Genomic DNA, 21,335 nt, shown 5'->3' with positions numbered 1-21,335 from the left:
TAGGACAAATTCCCTAATGAGAAGCTGTGCAAATGAGGGGCTTCTTGGAGTGAGGCTGGGCCCAAAGCAGTGATGATCTTAGGCCTCCTGAGAGACGGAGCTCTCACTCAAGAAGAAAGGCCAAGGCCACAGCCAGGAGGACAGGGCCACTGGTCAGTCCTGAGCGACAAGATGGGCTATAGAGAAAAAACAGCCCAAATGTCAGAAGCCATGAGGACATTGGTCAGATGCAGTGTGCAAAAATGTGTCAAGATGAAGACCATTTTGCCAAGATAGAATTAATAGTTGAGATGAAACTCTTGCTAAGAGGAAATTGACAACTCTAAGAAATGATGCTGGCTCACCATCTGTATAAATATTTCAATTTATAACATCTTGTGTTTAATTTTAAAATGACCTTTGGAAAAAAACCAGGAAATCTATTAACTTTGACAATACTCCTTCAATACAAATAATAGCATTTCTTTGAAGAAAAACAAACTTAAGCCTCTTGTCTAAAGAAACCCTACATTTTACTCAGGTGTTTCCAATGGCCTTTGGTGAAAAGCATCCGCTTTCTAAATGCTTCTAATAATTTCAGTAAATATCTCTGTGAAATTGAACACATAATACAGGCAAAATGTTCCTTCTTATGTGCAATTCCCATTTGCTTTAAAGGGAGACATCCTAGATTATAAACAAAGATTGAGAAATAGCCAAAATGTCCAAGTATACAAGTACCAGTGACTGGATTGCAATTCTTTAAGTGTCGAATCTCATGCTAATGAATTCCAAAGAAAAACAGCTGACTTTATGCATTTATTTTAATAAGGCTGTGAAAACAGTCCATTTACAGTATAAAAAACCCTTGTCTTTTAAAAATGCCATATGGAATATTTTAATAAATTAAATTTGTCTGCCTGTCAAATCTGTCAATTTGACAAGACCCCTCAAGGAGTATTGCTAATGTTATAGTTCTATTCTTCCAATAGGGCTACATTTGGAATTTAATATGGGCTACTTAGAGCAAGAATCCTTCCATCAGAGTAATTTTAAGTAACAAATACTAACATAATATCTTAAGTCTCCAACCTTTTAAAGCCAGGGTGATTCTGTTTCTTTTGCAAACTCTTTCTTTACCTACAGTAGGGTCCTAAATACTCGATTTGTCTATAATAACGAATCTAAGGAGGCAAATAAGTTGACATCGTCAGAAGAATAACTATTGACGTTTGCTCAGAGAAGTGTAGATTACATAGTCCATTGTCATCCTCACAACCAACCTGTGTCAGTCAGGTTTTACTATCCCCTGTGTACAAACAGGGGCACTGAGGCTTGGTGGGAGCAAACACCCAACTCAGTGTTACACATCTTGTATTTAGTAGAACCAGTGCTTTAATTTAGGTGTTCTGATCCAAAGCCACTACATTTTTGTATCTCACAAGATCTTCCTGGAATAACCAAATGTCTCCTTCCTCTACGTTCTCATAAGGAAAACATACGATATTTCCAGCTAACATGTGGGAGTGTTTAGATTAAACCTCTGGTGGCAGTTGACGAACAAAGATGAACTCTTAGATAACAAGGTCCTACTGGGTAGCACAGAGAACTATATTCAGTATCTTGTAATAAACCATAGTGGAAAAGAATATGAAAAACTACATCTATGTATATAACTGAATCACTTTGCTGTACACCAGAAACTAACACAACATTGTAAATCAACTAAACTTCAACAAAAAAAATTTTAAAAGATGAACTCTTCATTTTTCAAAGTAACGTATCTAAGAGAAGTACGTATTAGGGTATTCAAAAATACAAACCTATTCAAACCCTGGACCAGCCGTATAACACATACACTAATCACCTAGACTTGATATTCTGTCTCCTGGAATGGAATCTCAAATGCATGTCTAAAAGCCAAAACGGAATCAAGCTTCAATATTGTGATTCTTTTGTTTTTCATCCTGAACTTGAGAAAGAGAGACACACCCACTGGATGATATTCAGGGAGTCTGTATCTATCACCAGGGTCCAAGGCAATCCTCAGAGGACTGTTCAATAAATATGATGCTGCTTATAATGTTTGGGGGAAATATCTCTCAAAAATGGGTAGAACGCCACCACTAACAAATAAATACATGCCATGTTTCTAATTCCTTCTAAGTCTAAAATTCTGGATTTAAAAAAATGTTCGCATGATTGTAATGAAATCTTTCTGTCAATAGCCTGTAATACACAAATTAATGCTGTTTAGTGGCTGGCTGGCCCTAGCAGCAGTGTAAGGCATGAGTCAGGACCTGCAGAGATCTGGCTGAAGGACATATTTATACATGTAAAGAGGCCTGTTTAACTTAGCTAGGAGAGCGCTACCATGAGACACCGCGGTGAATCGATGGTTATCCATATGGCCAGTCTCATGAAAGAATATCTTATGATTCAACCCATGGCATTTCCATCTCTGAATGGGATTAGTTATTCCTCATGAACCATGAACTCACTAGAGATCGAAAGAGACCAGAACAGATACAATTCAGTAAGTAAACCATCTAGCAGGAGGATGGCATAATGGAAAGAACGCTAGATTTTGAAAACCGCGTGGCTATAAATCTGACTCCTTGCTTTCTGGCTGTGTGGTCTTGGACAACTCACTGCCCTGGGCTCCTGCTCCTTCGCCTTTGAAAAGGACATCATGAGCTCTAAATCACAGGGTTAGGATGAAGTTAAATTTTAAAATGGGTGTAAAATTGTCCACCCACAGTGTTTTGCATATAAAAAGCAATCAGCTGAATCAGGTGAATCTCAGTTAAGATATCAAGTGAATTTTTTTTTTTTTAACCACTGAGATTACAGGTTTTCTAACTCCTGAATAGGTTTGCCTTGTTTCCACGTAGACAGTAAATCTTTGGAGAGAATGGATCTTGTCTTACTTCTTTTTTATCCCCCTTAGCATAATTTCAAGTATGTAGTAGATGTTCAAAACCTTTTTGATAAAAATCAGAGGGCTACTGAAATTCATCCCAATAGAAGTACTCTGAGGAAGATGAATGGGGGTGTTTTTTAAATGGAAATAGTAACTATTCTTATTAAAGGAAGGACAAATACCTCCAGCCAATTTTTTATTCAGTGATTATGTCTAAGCTGCATGGAACCCTATAAGGACCACCTGTGGGTGTGTTTCTGTGGTCAGAGGACTTTCCAGGAACTGGTTTCCCATCCTTCATAGAGAACCAGTTCACTCTTATCTGTGTTCCGTGCTGCTAATGGGCACCATGCTTGCAGTTAACTTCTTTACCCTTGAGGTCAGGCAGGATTGCTCCATCCCACTTCCTTTTGGGGCGCAGGGTGGGAGGAACGACTTATGACTTGCTGGTGCAGCCCCTAAAACATCCTCTCCCTTTGAATATCCTCAGTGTGAGTTTAAGAGTTGTAAACCAGTTCTCTGCCAACTACAGTAGTGTTTTTCTAGTTTTCACTATAGGGTTCCACTTCTTTTCTATCTCAGTGGCTTTGTCAAAGCATCCAGTTTTAACCTCTGTTCACGTTAAAGAAACCAGCATCCACTGGCTTCCCCCTAGCCCTGGGGGCTCATAAGTTGTTCTGTCTCCTTGTGCTCAGGAAAAGTACTGACAGCTCATAATTGGTCATATTTCTTAGGAAATTTGCATTTAAACTGGGAGCAATGCTTGCTTTTCTTGGTATAATTTGTCTTACATTTTTGAAGGTAATAATTATTCATTAAATTATATTTGAAAAATGCAGGAAGAAAGAGAAAAATTGTCCATAGTCCTACCACCCATATAAAATCACTATCCACCTGTATGTATTTTCCTCTAATAATATTTAGATGCTATTAAATAACATCTCCATTTTAGCTGTATTCATAGAAATAAATTTGTATATTATATATTTTACTTGTTAATATGCTATAAGCATCACCAGTATCAATACAAACTCCATGTAAACATCAGTTTAATGGTTGCAAATTATTATATTAAGTGGATATGTCATAGTTTATTTAACCATTATCTTTATCATTAAGTTTTGCATTGTTTATGCTGTTTAGTATTGAAAACCATGCTGCAGTATTTTTGAGTAGACTTTTTTTTCCTATATTTTGAGTTCTTTCCTTAAAATATATTTCTGGATATGGAGCTACTGGGTAAATGGATATGAAAGATTTCAGGATATACACACACACACAATTTCATGAAAAGAGCTAATAAATAAGGATGCTCAGCTGTGGAGGGTGGGGTTTATCATACGTCTATGCTCATGGCACATCATCAACATTGATCTGTGAAAACTTGATTGATTGATTGATTGATTTCCTTTTATTTCTAGTAATCATTCCCTTTACCTCTCTGCTTACCATAGGAGAGCAGTCTAATATGCTTGATATATATACTCCTTTACTTGTATGTGGTCATGTAAGCATGCATTTTTATTTTGTGTGCACATGTTAAACACACACAAATAATACTGTGTTATGGGCCTCATATTATTACTAACTTTTTTCATCAAACACTGTTTTTAGATCTATCCATGTTGTTCTATGTAGATCTAGCCCATGACTTCTGAGCGCTGCCAGATATTCTGTCCTGTGCATCCATCCTGCTATACTGTTCTATTCTCTGACCAGTGGACTCCCCTAGCTTGCCTCTACTTCTGTTATTACAACAACAGTGCTGGGGAGAAACTTCCTTGTTCATGCCCTCCACGGATCTGGGTAAGATGTATACCTGGAGAGAGAATGCTGGGTCCCAGAGCAGACGTAAATCAAATTGGATTAAGCACTACCTGATTGTTTTCCAGAGTGATTGCTCCAATCCGTACCCTGCGCAGCAGAGCACGCAAGTTCCTATATCCACAGTTTCCACCAACACTTGGCATTATCCAACTTTCTAATTATCCCACTCTCACAGTGGCTCAAGGTTTCATTTGCATTTCCCTAAACATCAGTGAGTTTGAGAATCTCTTCATATGCTTGTTAGTTATTTGTGTTTCTCTAGTCTGATTTGCATATCTATATCTTTGTCCATTTGTCTAAGAGGATCCTAGTTTTTTCTCAATGATTTATATATTATAAATATTAATGATATATTTACATTTTTAATAGAATTTTAGATTTTTGTCTCTGAAAATCTTGTGGTTTTCTTTACTAGTTTGAGTCATAGATCTTTTAGTTTGCTATATTTAATGTGAATGTACCTATTTAAAATTGGTGACACAGTACTTATGGTTACCAGGGGGGAAAGCAGGGTTGGGGGGGGAGGGATAAACTAGGAGATTGGGATTGACACATACACACTATTATATATAAAATAGATAACTAATAAGGACCTACTGTATAGCACAGGGAACTCTTCTCAATACTCTGTAATGATCTATATGCGAAAAGAATCTAAAAAAGAGTGGGTATATGTATAACTGATTCACTTTGCTGTACAGCAGAAAGTAACACAACATTGTAAATCAACTACACTCCAATAAAATTTTTAAATAAGATAAAATTGGTGACAAATTCTATTTTGATAAATAAATGCTATTAATTTTATGTATCAATCTTATATCCAACAATCTTAAATCTTTCTCTTTACTTCTAAACTTTGTCAACTATAATAACTTTTTTAAAAATAAGATTGTCTATTTTTTCCCCTAGAAATTTATAGGAGCTCTTTACATCTTAGGAAAATCAATCCTTTGCCTATGAACAGAGGACTAATTACACCTTTGGCTATGAATGAGTTGTATATATTTTTGCTTGCACTGTGATGAGTTTGCCATACTATTGTGGAATAGAATGTATCAATCGTGTATCTTGTAACTTACTTAGAAAGGTCCTTCTTTTCAAGAAATTCTCTTGTACTTTCTTTCAGTAGGTTTATATTTTCATTTTTTTAGATTTAAATATTTTATTTATTCACAGTTTATTCTGGTGTGAAGTATGAATCCAAGTTTATTATCATAATGGCTATGCATTGAATAAACCCATCCATCTTTCCCTACTGATTTGAAATGCCCTCTATATCATAGGCTACATTTTTTGTATATATATGTGGGTCTATTTCTTGATTTTTGTATTATTTTCCATTGGTCACTCTGTCTTTTAATGCTTCAGGTCTATGCTATATAAATTATTATAGCTGTGTATTGTGATTTTAATAGGCAGTAGGACTGATCCTCTCTCATTACTTCCTTTTCAGAAGTTTCCTCAATACTCTTTTTTATTTCTTTTATTTCATTGCATTCGTTTTACTGCACTGAATAGAACACCCAGCATAAGATTAAATACCAACAATGTTAACGAGAACTTTCACATCATTCCTGATATTAAAACAAGAGCTTCTAAAATTTCAACATTAAATATAGTGTTTGATGTAGGTTTTTAGTGGAAACTCTTTACTGAGTTAAGGAAAGTTCTTATTATTTCTACTTTCACTATGCACAAACCACAAGCTGAAATGAAAAAAATTGACAATACCAAGGGCTGGTAGGGATGTAAAACTCCTGGAACCCTATCAACAAATGTCATCAACACTACTGATGGGCATTTACGATGATACCAGCCCTTTGGACAATTTCCATTTCTACTACATTTAGAAACACTCATACAATATGACCCAGCAATCCCACACAAGTATAAGACCCTAGAAATGCATACATAGGTGTAACAAAAGAGGTGTGCAAGAATATTAATAGTAGTATTATTAGTAATAGCAAAGAGCTGGGAAAAACTCAAACCTCTATCAGCAGTAGAGTGCATTAATAATGTGTGCTGTGTCCAAATAATGGCCTATTCTACAGCAATAAAAATCAATGAATTACACTTACATGCAATAATATGGATAAATCTCACTAACTTAATGTTGACCAAAAGAAGTTGAAAAACAGGCAAAACTAATCTATAGTGTTACATATAAGGATAGTGGTTACCTTTGTGTGGGAGTAGAATGGCAGGGGCATGAGGAGGACCTCTGAGGTGCTGGTGACATTCTATTTCTTAATCTGGGTGGTAACAATGGGGTTGTGTTTTTCTCTACTTAAATAAATAAGTTCTGTTGTTTTTTAATGTTTAAACTTGCAGAATGAATGACTAACTAAATGAAGCAATGAGAGACATCCAGTGTAAATTAAACTGGAAAAAAATCCTTGCTTGTACTGGAAATAAGGAGATTTGTTTTATTTTGGTTTGATTTGTTTTTGCCTTGGTTCTGCCTCTAATGAACTATGAGATTTATTTTGCTGCAAGTCATTTCCCCACTTTGAACTTCTGTTTTCAATCTCTAAAAATTGGAGTCTAAATTAAACAATCTTTAAATACCCTCCTAGTTCTAAGACGATGTATTTATTATAAGAGCTTCCAGGAAGTCACTTAAATTTCTTCTTTTTGATGAACTTTTATTGAATGTTAGGAAGAGCTGGTTCCTTTTCTTGTTCTTTATACTCAACCAGCAAAACTTCCCAGTTATCCTTTGGCTTTCCTAGTAGCTTCCCATATGATCCTGACACAAACAACCTATGTGAATTAACAGTTATATATGTTTCTCATTCTAAATCACATTCTTTATCTGGTTTATATATTAAACTTTTGAGAGTCTGTTTTGCATAAATCTATGCCCATATATCTCCAAACCTACAAAATTGAGGAACAGTTTCTAGTGATTCCATCTAAATGACCAGCTAGTTGTCTTAGAAACCACTGCTCCATCACACACATCGAACCACAAGTGAGATCAATAAGAAGAATTTCAAGTATTCCACAGATGGTTCTTGACGCTAGAAAAAAATCCACCCTCTTTTCCTGTGACAAAATCTGGTAGTTGTATGCCCATAACCCTTCTCTCTTTCTATAGCAGAAGCAACCCTCATATTTAGCTGTCTACAAGGCTTCCAAGAATGAACACGATGTGTCAAAGCCTTCCCTGCACCTAGGTGTGTTCATGTGACCAAGTTCTAACAAATGAGAGGAGAGTAGAAATGACATGTTCAACATCATGCCCGGGATCTTAAAGGGACCGGTGTGTCCTTCCACCTCTATTTTCCCTTTCCTTCTGGCTGGGATGTAGATGAAGTAGTGAGTAACGTGGCCTTGTCGACAGAGACAACTCCCTTGGAATATTAGAGAATGTTGAGAAAGGAAGCCTGGGGTCCTGAGAGATTCATGATACACAGTTGCCATAGAAGCTTAGACCTCTAGAAAAAAGCAAAATAACTCCTATCTTGTGTAAAGCATTGTCACTTTGGACTTTTGTCACAAGATACAGAAACTATATTCTAACTGATGTACTGCTTAAATGTGTTATTGGAATCTTGCACCGTGGTTGGAGAGTGTCTGTAATATAGAGGTTGAATGGGGCAACTCTACTATCCTCTTTCCTAAGTTTTTTTAATTTGATGTTAACGTTCAAGACAGGACTGCTTTTCTTCTCTTCTGAACTTGGTTCTGCATTTTGCAGGAGGCCCAACACTGAAAGAAAAACAACTCAACGTCTGAGTTGCTACCCACGCTGACCTTGAGATGCTGGCCAATCAGCCCAATTTACCATAATCTGGGCTGGTTGGTGGACTGTTTCCATAGGAAATACTTGGGAAAGAAAATGATTTAAAATGCAGGGGTTAATCATCTGAAATCATTAAAATCATCCATTTAGGAAATAAAGAGGGCTGTCCTTTGGACTGGAGAGTTAACAAGTCTTGAAATTCTCTCTTGTTGGAGAAACAGAAAGTCTCTCATGGTAAAGAACAGTAAAGAGAAAGGTAGGTAAGAGGCATAAGAGTTAGAGGAGAATAAGAGAATTGTAAAGGGTCAGAGATCCAGAATATATCAGACACCAAGGCGATGCAATTTACAAATTGATCCACCTTAAACATAAGAAATTCTCTAAGGACAGTAGGTGTCTTTTCTCATACTGATTGTCTGCTGTAATGGCTATGAGAGAAAAGGACAGAAAGATTACCACACTGATGACTTTGTTATTGACTCAACATGGACCATGTGCTGGGTACTCTTGGGGTGCCTGGGTGAGCAGAACAAAGTCTCTGCCCACATAGAGCTCACATGGAGGAGACAAACAATAAGTGGACAAAAAAACACATATAATGCAAAATGCCCATAAGTGCAAGAAATAATAATAGAGTACTAAAAAGGTATAGTGAGTGATGGGGTGGGAAATGTGCTATTTTGAATGAATGGTGGGGTCTGCCTCTCTGACAAATGGATATGTAACCAGAATTTTCAAGAACATAAGGGAGTGACCGAGAGTCATATCTAGAGGAAGACCTTTCCAAGTAGAGAGAACAGCAATTGTAAAGGCCCCGAAGATGGAGAGAACTAGGTTGACTCAAGTGCTGATGGTGAACACATATAGGAGCACTGCCACTCTCTCCTCCCCTGCCCAGAAAAGACAGACAATGCAGATATCAACCCCTGTACTTCTCACTGAGCTAATACAGCCTCAGAGTACTGAGCCCAGTACTCTGATAAACTTTCAATAGTTAAGAGTAAGTATGGGGATGAAAGCCATTTGTTACCACTGCCTTAAGAGTCTAGGCTTCTAAATTCTAGCTTATAATCCTATTTATAAATTGTTTAATTTTCCAGGGTCATTGATGCTATCTCTAGTGTGTGTGGTTGGAAGAAGCATAAGAACCAGGAAAATCTCACAGTCAAGATGCCTCATTCATTCATTTGTTAAAACATTTACTCTTTGGTGTTGCTATATATCAGGCATTCGACTAAGTCTTAAGGATGTAGTAATAAAGTATTTTTATTCCCTAATAAATGAGAAAGATAGGAAAAATCATTACAATACAGTGAAATAGATACTGTAAGAACCCTGATAAAAGTACGGCTAATTTGAAAAATAACAGGGCCTTGTTAGGAAAGGCATTGTGGTGTCATAGGAAGGGCAAAGGCTTTAGGAGCAAACAGACTTGTGTTCAGTTCCAACTGTGCCATGTTTTTTAGTGAGCTGTGTGACCCTTGTGAAACTTAGTTAACCTCTGGGAACCTCGGATAATGCCTCCTGCTCATCAAGTGACCAGAATACATAAAAGAGATGCCGTAAGCAAAGTATGTAGCATGGAGCCTAGAACATAATAGATACTCAATAAATAGCAGTATTTTGTTAAGGAAAATTTGAAATAGGAGATGACATTTGTGATAACTGTTGAGAGTTCAGCTCAGTTGCATAAAATAAGGAAAAAGGAGCAAGACAGATAGAGTTCTATGTGTTTAATCAAATACGCATGAAAAAAAGCATAACATCTAAGCATGTTTCATTATTATTATAGGTACCACTAAGACAAAAACAATGTGCAAATTAGTTGTATGATTCCACTGATCACAAAATGCATCCCAATATCAGAGATATGGAAATGTGAAAAATGTATATTTTAGAATCAATTAAATGTGGTAATTAAGTTTTAGTATGTTTTATAGCTGGAACATAAGATACAGGAGAGAATGAAAAGAAAAGAAGCAGGATAAGTAAGTAAGAAACAGGTCATGAAGTATGTGGGGGTTTTTTTCGTTTTTTTTTTTAATCTTTAAATTAAGAAGACAGGGGTCTTTCCTGGTGGCGCAGTGGTGGAGAGTCCGCCTGCCGATGCAGGGGACACGGGTTCGTGCCCAGGTCCGGGAAGATCCCACATGCCGCGGAGCGGCTGGGCACGTGAGCCATGGCCACTGAGCCTGCGCGTCCGGAGCCTGTGCTCTGCAACGGGAGAGGCCACAGCAGTGAGAGGCCTGCGTACCGCAAAAAAAAAAAAAAAAAAAAAAAAGGGAAATTATCCTGTGGGCAAACTAGAACCCTTAAAGATTTAAAGTCAGAAAGAGATGGGAGCAGATTGGAGGAACGGTGGGATGTACTGCACGATTGGCCTGATACCAGTCACATGAATATGTGGCATCCTTTTGACCAGCGATTATCAACTTGGCTGTGCATGACAATCACCTATGAAGATTTTCAAGGAATATGTCCATTTCAGTAATTTGTTAACTTCATTAGCATAAAGTTTTTATATGTATATTCATTGTCTGTGAATATCTGTAGACTCTGTAGTGATGTGCCCCCTTCACTCCTAATAATTAGTGTTTAGTGCGTTTATTATTCTTTTTCTTTGACCCAAGAGTTACTTAGAAGTACGTTCCTTGGTTTGCAAATATTCTCGAGATAGCTTACTGTTTCTAGTTTAATTCCAGTTTGAAAAGAGAATATCTTCTGTATGATTTCAATCCTTTGAAATGTATTGAGACTTAAGTTATGACCAATAGAGTATATCTTGGTGAATGTGTCATGTGCACTTGGAAACAATGTTTATAGTTGCCTAATAGTTGACTGCTACCCTAAATGGGAAATTTAGACTCAAGGTACAAGTCCAAGTCCAGCAGTTTAGAATTCACTAGACTGAAGTTTCTTCTTTTGCGGGCTGTAACAACTGTTTTAAAAACTGACTATTAAACCATCCTAAAACCTTATAAATGAAAACCAAAGAACTTACTTTGACTCCCTATCTTGACAACATTTATGATTCTTTCCTACTTTTAATCCTTCTGCTTTTAGGTTTTGTACAGCTATACCCATAATAGCCACACCATTATATACTCACGTGCCGCAATCTTTCCTAATTCTAATGAAACTGCAAACTCTTTATTTTATAATATTTATTTTCATATAAAGTGTTCTGAATAGCTGGACTTGGAGATTGTTTCTCATATTTTATTATTTTAAATACCTGCTATTAATTGCTTTGCACATCTTGTTTTTTTATTATTATTATTATTCTTTTACATTATATGTAGTCATCTAGGAAGGATACTAAAGGATAGAAGGGTTTGGACACATTTTGGATGTTGATCTATTTTGCTCAGAAGTCCTTCAAGAGGCTGTACTCATTACCACAAATTGCCCCAAGAAGTCGTTCTCCCTTGCCTTTCTGCCATGGCTTCTGCCATCTCCACTCTCCAGCATTCCCATTCTCTTCAGTAAACTTTTTGTACTCTCTGGTTGGACTCCTCCTGCTCTACATCAAAAGTCATCTGTAAAACTCTGCAGAACTCTCCAGAGTAATGGTCACCACCTTGCTCCACTCTGATAACACTCTATGCCCATTTCAACTGTAACACTTCCTGCATTGAAGCTTCACCTCTCCCCTCCCCTGACAACGTGTTGTGACTGACACTGAGAAGATATTTGGCAACTTTCTGTTGACTGAACGAATATGCCTCCAGCAATAATGAAACTTGCTTCTGCACAGTCTGGCTGGCTGTAAGTTATTTTTACCATTTCATTTTCTTGTTTCTTGATTAATAGGGTCTATTTAAGCTTACTCAGTAAAAATTTAGATAAACACAAATATGGACTAGCTACTGTGATATTTGATATACATGAAAACTTTACTAAAGTAAGAGAAAGCTGATTGTGACCAGAGAGATGTTTTCTGGTTTTGGTTTTGTTTTGTTTGTTTTTAGCATTTAAGAAAGTGAGGTAAGTCACCTCTAAGGGATTATTCTCCGATTTTAACTTCTAAAGTGGGCAATCTTCAGATGAATATCCCACAGCTACCTCTCCCCCCACAGGACAGTCAACAGAATACTTCAAAAAGGCTATTAAAGCTGCTGAAGTGACAAAGTAGAGATACCTGTCAGACTGGCTATACTTGCCATTTAATCTAACCCATTCACTAGCTCTTCAGAGTTCATTTTGACTTCTACAGAGAATTAACCATTACAAAATGACCTATATTAAGTGCAGCTACAGTGAAGAATAAAGGATAAATATAAAAAGTGCCTTTACCACTTTTTTCTCCATTTAAAGACAATTCATATTTTGCTCAAAATTTGGAGAAAAGGAAGATAGGAAGTTTCTAAATTGCTAAAGTGAGAGGGCAAACAGCAGAAGCAAGAAGAACTACAATTCTGCAGCCTGTGGAACAAAAAACACATTCACAGAAAGATAGACAAAATGAAAAGGCAGAGGACTATGTACCAGATGAAGGAACAAGATAATACTAGGAAAAACAACTAAATGAAGTGGAGTTAGGCAACCTTCTAGAAAAAGAATTCAGAATAATGATAGCAAAGATGATCCAGGACCTTGGAAAAGAAGGGAGGCAAAGGTCGAGAAGATGCAAGAAATGTTTAAAGACTAGAAGAATTAAAGACCAAACAAACAGAAGTGAACAATACAATAACTGACATGAAAAATACACTAGAAGGAATCAATAGCAGAATAACTGAGGCAAAAGAACAGATAAGTGACCTGGAAGACAGAATGGTGGAAATCACTGCTGTGGAAGAGAATAAAGAAAAAAGAATGAAAAGAAATGAGGACAGCCTAAGAGACCTCTGGGACAACTTTAAATGCACCAACATTCACATTAAAGGGGTCCCAGAAGGAGAAGAGAGAGAGAAAGGACCCGAGAAAATATCTGAAGAGATTATAGTGGAAAACTTCCCTAACATGGGAAAGGAAATAGCCACACAAGTCCAGGAAGTGCAGGGAGTCCCAGGCAGGACAAACCCAAGGAGAAACATGTCAAGACACATAGTAATCAAATTGACAAAAATTAAAGACAAAGAAAAATTATTAAAAGCAACAAGGGAAAAATGACAAATAACATACAAGGGAACTCCCATAAGGTTAACAGCTGATTTCTCAGCAGAAACTCTACAAGCCAGAAGGAGTGGCACAATATATTTAAAGTGATGAAAGGGAAGAACCTAACACCCATCCTTCTCAAACTCTTCCAAAAAAACTGCAGAGGAAGGAACACTCCCAAACTCATTCTACAAGGCCACGATCACCCTGATACCAAAACCAGACAAAGATACTACAAAAAAAGAAAATTACAGACCAATATCACTGATGAATATAGAGGCAAAAATCCTCAACGAAATACTAGCAAACAGAATCCAATAACACATTAAAAGGATCATACATCATGATCAACTGGGATTTATCCCAGGGATGCAAGGATTCTTCAATATATGAAAATCAATCAATGTGATACACCATACTGAAAAATTGAAGAATAAAAACCATATGATCATCTCAATAGAAGCAGAAAAAGCTTTTGACAAAATTCAACACCATTTATGATAAAAACTCTCCAGAAAGTGGGCATAGAGGGAAACTACCACAACATAATAAAGGCCATATATGAGAAACCCATAGCAAACATCATTCTCAATGGTGAAAAACTGAAAGCATTTCCTCTAAGATCAGAAATAAGACAAGCATGTCCACTCTCGCCACTGTTATTCAACATAGTTTTGGAAGTCCTAACCATGGCAATCAGAGAAGAAAAAATAAATAAATAAAAGGAATACAAATTAGAAAAGAAGAAGTAAGACTGTCACTGTTTTCAGATGACATAATACTATACATAGATAATCCTAAAGATGCCACCAGAAAACTTCTAGAGCTAATCAATGAATTTGGTAAAGTAGCAAGATACAAAATTAATGCACAGAAATCTCTTGCATTCCTATACACTAACAATGAAATATCAGAAATAGAAATTAAGGAAACAATCCCATTCACCACTGCAACAAAAAGAATAAAATACCTAAGAATAAACCTACCCAAGGAGGTAAAAGATCTGTACTCAGAAAACTATCGTACTCTGATGAAAAAAATCAAAGATGACACAAAACAGATGGAGAGATATACCATGTTCTTGGATTGGAAGAATCAATATTGTGAAAATGAATATACTACCCAAAGCAATCTACAGATTCAGTGCAATCCCTGTCAAATTGCCCATGGCATTTTTAAAAGAATTAGAACAAAAAAAATCTTAAAAATTTGTATGGAGACACAGAAGACCCCAAACAGCCAAAGCAATCTTGAGGGAAAAAAAAAAAAAAACAGAGCTGGAGGAATCAGACTCCCTGATTTCAGACTATACCAAAATGCTACAGTAATCAAGACAGTATGGTACTGGAACAAAAACAGAAATATCGATCAATGGAACAGTATAGAAAGCCAAGAGATAAACCCACACACCTATGGTCAACTAATCTATGACAAAGGAGGCAGGGATATAAAATGGAGAAAAAACAGCCTCTTCAATAAGTGGTGCTGGGAAAACTGGACAGCTACATGTAAAAGAATGAAGTTAAACACCCCCTAACACCATACACAAAAATAAACTCAAAATGGATTAAAGACCTAAATATAAGGCCAGACACTATAAAACTCTTAGAGGAAAACATAGGAAGAACACTCTTTGACATAAATCACAGCAAGGTCTTTTGTGATCCACCTCCTAGAGTAATGGAAATAAAAATAAACAAATGGGACCTAATGAAACTTAAAAGCTTTTGGACCACAAAGGAAACTACAAACAAGACGAAAAGACAACCCTCAGAATGGGAGAAAATATTTGCAAAGGAATCAATGGACAAAGGGTGAATCTCCAAAATATATAAACAGCTCATGCAGCTCAATATTAAAAAAAACAAACAACCCAATACAAAAATGGGCAGAAGACCTAAACAGACATTTCTCCAAAGAACACACAGATGGCCAAGAAGCAAGTGAAAAGCTGCTCAGCATCACTAACTATTAGAGAAATGCAAATCAAAACTACAATGAGGTATCACCTCACACCAGTTAGAACGGGCATCAACAGAAAATCTACAAACAACAAATGCTGGAGAGGGTGTGGAGAAAAGGGAACCCTCTTGCACTGTTGGTGGGAACATAAATTGATACAGCCACTATGGAGAACAGCATGGAGGTTCCTTAAAAAACTAAAAATAGAATTACCATATGACCCAGCAATCCCACTACTGGGCATCTACCCAGAGAAAAACATAATTCAAAATGACACATGCACCCCATTGTTCATCGCAGCACTGTTGACAATAGCCAGGTTATGGAAGCAACCTAAATGCCCATTGACAGACGAATGGATAAAGAAGATGTGGTACATATATACAATGGAATATTACTCCGCCATAAAAAGGAATGAAATTGGGTCATTTGTAGAGATATGGATGGACCTAGAGACTGTCATACAGAGTGAAGTGAGTCAGAAAAAGAAAAACAAATATCATATATTAATGCATATATGTGGAATCTAGAAAAAATGGTACTGATGAACTGGTTTGCAAGGCAGAAATAGAGACACTGATGTAGAGAGCAAATATATGGACACGAAGGGGAGAAAGCAGGGGGCAGGGTGGTGGTAGTGGTGGGATAAATTGGGAGATTGGGATTGACATATATACACTAATATGTATAAAATAGATAATAAGAACCTGCCGTATAAAAAAATAAATTAAATTTAAAAAAATAAATTGCTAAAGCAGGAACTCACAAAATCCATTGATTCATAAATGAGAAGGGAGGAATTTTACTTCCCCAGAGCAGGAGGGATCCAAAACTATTTGAGAGGAATGGTAATCACCTCAAAAGCTTAGAGAGATGCTGCAGAAAACAGAGTAAAAGACACTACATGTTTGAAAGTGGTCAAGAAGAGACAGCACATAAGTGACTCAATCATACACGATAGTATCAAAATGCAGAAAAAACACCATTTAGCATGTAAGAAGCCTTTTCAATTACACTTATTCTGGAAGGTATATAGTATTAACTTTAGCTTTTGGAAAAAATTAATCAACTTGGGATCTAGAGTGCAGGCTGTTCAAATATCCCATGCCTAACAGGAGAAGGAGGAGGAAGAGGGAATGAGAGGAAGTCAGCCAGCTGGATGGGCCAGCCCGTTGCGATGAGGTTGGGCAAATTGGAGGGGACATCATTCCTACATGGAAGGAGATGCTGGGGAACTAGAGCACTGAGGGCTTAGGACTGGGTGAGATGTCAAGTTGAATCTGAAAACCATAGAAGATTGGACAGTTTGGTATAACTGAGGGTCCAAAAGCTTTTGATTCCAAAGTTGGTATTTGGAGCTGGGATTCAGTGGCCATGGAGAGTTGCAGCAGGCCACACTCAGAATAGTCCAGGAATGGATGTAGGCAGTTGCCTGAAACATTTTATTTTCAAGCTGTTTTGTATGTACCAGCCACAGCCTGAAGCATGGTTGAGTGGCCTGCTTTTAAAGCCAGGAGTAGATTGCATAATGCCTTGGTAAATATTACCAAATTGTCTTCCAAAACGATTTTACCAATTCATATTCCCAGTAACAGAGAATGAGATATCCTACCTCCTTGCCAGGATAAGGATAAATCCTTTCTTTTTTTTTTTTTTTTGGCTTCTTTGCCAATTTGTCAAAGAAGAAAAATGGTTCCTTGCTCTAATTTGCATTTTCAAGTTACCAGTAAATACATGTTTTTTTATATATTGCATTTATTTTGATATAAATTATCTGATGCTGTTTCTTAGATTTATTTTTATTGCTGCTTTAATATTTTTATAATAATTTATATAAACTTTAATATGTTAAGAGTATGACCATTGTCAAATCTCTTGAAATCTTCTTGACCTTCTACATGTATTTTAATTTTAGTTATGATCTTTAACATATAAACTATGTGGTCAAATCTCTTAAGGTTTTCTTCCAGTGTTTCTATATTTACAGTTTTTCATTTTTTCAAGCTGAGGTCACTGAAGAGCTGACATTTATTTTCTAATTGTTTCTTAAATAGCTTGACTTTTTACAAGCAAATCCTTAATTATCTGGGTTTTATTTTGACATAAGGCAATGATCTGAACTGGTCAGACATAGAGCTAGTTTAGCTGCTTTAGGTAGTGAGGGATTTACTAAGGAGTTTAAGGTAATTTACTGAATTACCAGGAGGGCTGGTTGCCAAACAGTTGACAGAAACCCAGACAGACAAAAAGAAAACAACAAAACCTCCCAATCACATCATGGGAGCATTCTAGGGGAATCCATTACTGCTGGATGCTGGGGACTGGAGAGCTGTCCACAACCACCACCCCAGAGTAATCAAGTGTCTCTGCCACAAGAACAAGCTTCCTGGGCACTGTTGCCACTTCACGGTGCCCACTTCTGCCTTCCCAGTGATACATAATTATAGCTCCTGGATAGAACTTTTGTCAAATGCTGAATGCTAGCTGCATGGGAGTCTGAGAAGCAGAACAATAATAGCTAATGCTATGCAATAGTTATTGAGTGCCTGACATTGTTCTCAGTGCTTTTACAGATATTAACTATTTTTTACAAGATCCTATTGTGTCCCCATTTTCCATATGAGGAAACTGAGACACAGAAAGTAATTGCTCCATACCAAACAGCTAATGGATGGCAGAGTTGGATTTGTACCCAGACTGTCTGGCTCCAGAATCTGTGCTCTTAGGAGCATTCCTGTTAACATTAGGAGCAAATCAATTACTATATTATATAGCCTGTGATTTTAGGCTTCCCAGCCTCTATGGTACAAGAAGTCAAGCTAGAAAGAGGGGGGACTGGGTGCTGAATGAGCCCATTTGCACAGTTCTGCACATAAACTGGTCTAATTTTTCCAAAGGCTACTCAACTCTTAGTGCCATTTATTGAATAATCTTGCTTTTCTTATTGACTTATGCTAGTGCCCTGGTGTGTTGAGTAAGCACTCAATGAATTGTTGAATGAATAAATATTTTATTTTATTTATTTATTTATTTTTTTCTGCGGTACGCGGGCCTCTCACTGCTGTGGCCTCTCCCGTTGCGGAGCACAGGCTCCAGACGCGCAGGCTCAGCGGCCACGGCTCACGGGCCCAGCCGCTCTGCGGCATGTGGGATCTTCCCGGACCGGGGCACGAACCCGCGTCTCCTGCATCGGCAGGCGGACTCCCAACCACTGCGCCACCAGGGAAGCCCTGAATAAATATTTTAGAGTTTACTTTTGGACTATCTATTTTCGTCCTTTGTCAATTTTGGCATTTAGCATGATATTTTCAGTTGCCATTCAAGATGTACTCTCTGGATTTCTGGATCTATGCAGTCTGTCCCAATCTGGCCATCCCCTATCTGCTGACCTCTATGGACTGCATCAACAGGCTTCATTTATATAACATTTGACATGACATAAAAAAATGAAGAGAACATTAGTGGTTGTCATGGTCTGGGAATCAAGGGGCAGGAGAAAAGGGGTTGTGATTATGTTCAGGCAACACAGGGGATCCTCGTGTTTTGCATCTTGACTTTGGTGGTAGATTCATGAGCCTATACATGATAAAATCAAATAGAAGTAAATAACATATACATAAATAAGTACAAGTAAAACTGGGGACATCTAAATACTATTGGTGAATTGTATCCATGCCAATTTCCTTGTTATGATGTTTTACTATAATTTTTCAAGATGTTACCATTGAGGAAACAAAAGAGTACACACAATCTCTCTGCCAAATTTAGTACAAGTGCATATGAATCTACAACTATTCAAAACAAAAATTTTAAGTTTAATAAAAAAAAAAAAGAATCCTGAAAACTGAACATTTTCAAAAAAGAAAGATTAACAGGAAAAAAAAACAAAAAATGGCTCCTTTACACCCTGGCTTCCAGTTGGGAGATATCACAGGAGACAGAGGAAGGAGGGTTGAGGTTGGAATATTTCTTGCCTTGGCTTCTTCCTGGTCACGTGGCCTTGGGTTGGCCTCTCCCTCTGCTGAAGGACTTGCCCTTGTCAGTGTCCACTTCCCACTGTGCAGCTCTCATTGGTTTTGTAACTACTCTCCCCTCCACTCAAGCCTAAGGGCTCTCGAATGTTGCTGGCCTGGATACGGCATAAGCCCTTTTCAGTTTCTCTAAAATCTGCTCACATGTTTGTTTGTCAGTAGTCCCTTTTTTAAACTCTTCTCCAATTAGCCAGTTTGTGTGTGGCATCTGTTTGAATAAGTCAATAGCAGCATGCTGTTTTAATCATTATCATTTTAAAATATTTTTTAACAGCTGGTAGGAAAAACATTCAAGATTTCCCTCAACCTCAAAATTTCCTTTGCTATTTACTCATTATTCCAGATTAGAACCACTTCGAATTAAAAACCTCATCATTTGAACAGGTTCTCTTGGATATCCTAGATAATTCATGACCTTTGGTTTACTGTATGAGCAATCATACCATTTTCTACCACTGATCGTTTTACTTCTCCTTTCTAATCACTGAAATTTTATATCTGTTGCATATATTACTGAATTGTCTAAAGTTTCTTGAAAGGGTGTGATAATGAGCTTTTTAAAAAATCTTGACTTGTTCCTAATTTTAATGGGAATGTGTGTAATGATTCAACATTAGTATTCAGTTAGTTCTTGATTTTAGATATTCTTTATAATGTTTAGGAAGTGTCTCTATATTCCCAGTTCACTACACATCATTGTTGTTTTCCTTTTCTCATTAATCTGAAATGAGTGGGTGATGAATTTCATTAAATGACTTCTCAGCACTTTTATCAGTTGATTAAAAATGTTCCTTCTCTAATATATCAACAAGATGTATTAAAATAATACAACTAATTTTATAACAGTGTTTTGTTCCGAGAATAAAACCAATGCAGTCATGGTATACTATCTTTAAATACCATTCTAGATTTCAATTTCTTGGCATTTTATAAAGGCTTTTTTTCCCCTAGTCTATTTTCAAAATTGCAGGTGAGATTCTGGTTTCCTTTTCTGTGTTAACAATGTCAGGTTTTGGTGAAATAAATCTGTGACTATTTCCAGCTTTTCTCTGCTTTGGAACAGTTTCAACAGCATAGAAAGTATTACATGAAAATATAAGATATGTAAAACTGTCCAAGCCTGGGATCATGTAAGAGGCATAATTTTTCTACTAATTTTTTTCAATTCCACGGTTTATTCAGGCTTTTCATTCTTCTTGAATCATTTTAAGTCATATATGTTTTCACAGAAAATTAGGGGTGTTCTGAGATAATCAAACATTTTAGCATAGAACTTTCCATGATTTATTCTTAGTCTAAAAATTTTTTAAATCATATTTTGAATTTATCAATTCTACCCTCGTTTTTATAAATTCATCACCTCCTGATTATGTTCCCATTTCCCCCCGTGGTTCCTTTAATATTGTTATTGCTCTTGCACTTACTAAAATTCCCTAAATTTCATGCTTAATTAACTCAATTCAATTAAATAATGAAATTGTCAATATTATTCATTTCACTATGTGTACAGCTTTGGTCCCATTCTTTACCTTTTCTTATGTGTTTTCTTTATTTTATGAAGTTTCTGATAAGCATAATACAGTATTTATTCCCCTTTAAACAGGAATTATTTAGATAGTGCTTTTAAATAGTCTTCTATTAATATTTCGTTGCTTTTCTTATTGATGTACTTCTCAACTATTATTAACCCCTAGTGTTGCATATACTATTGGAATAACAGATAATAACCTGCACAGTTTCTTCTTAGCCAAGTTTAAGA

At 36.7% G+C, this 21,335-nt stretch overlaps 1 protein-coding gene across 1 annotated transcript in view; it reads left to right on the top strand.

Annotated features, from left to right (window-relative positions):
* LRATD1 (LRAT domain containing 1) overlaps positions 1–21,335 on the top strand; it is a 54,827-nt gene that overhangs the window by 11,954 nt on the left and 21,538 nt on the right. The window contains exon 3 of the transcript XR_016395518.1: positions 1–21,335. This exon is cut by the window's left edge and continues 7,932 nt beyond it; it is cut by the window's right edge and continues 21,538 nt beyond it. The gene's annotated coding sequence lies outside the window, so the exon portion shown is untranslated.

The sequence above is a fragment of the Delphinapterus leucas genome, chromosome 13, assembly GCF_059928025.1.
Source record: "Delphinapterus leucas isolate spDelLeu-1000000601 "Yukka" chromosome 13, BTC_Dleu_Yukka2, whole genome shotgun sequence".
Classification (NCBI taxonomy): Eukaryota; Metazoa; Chordata; class Mammalia; order Artiodactyla; family Monodontidae; genus Delphinapterus; species Delphinapterus leucas.
The sequence above is the reverse complement of the archived record's forward strand: the minus strand, read 5'-3'. Positions and strand labels throughout refer to the sequence as shown.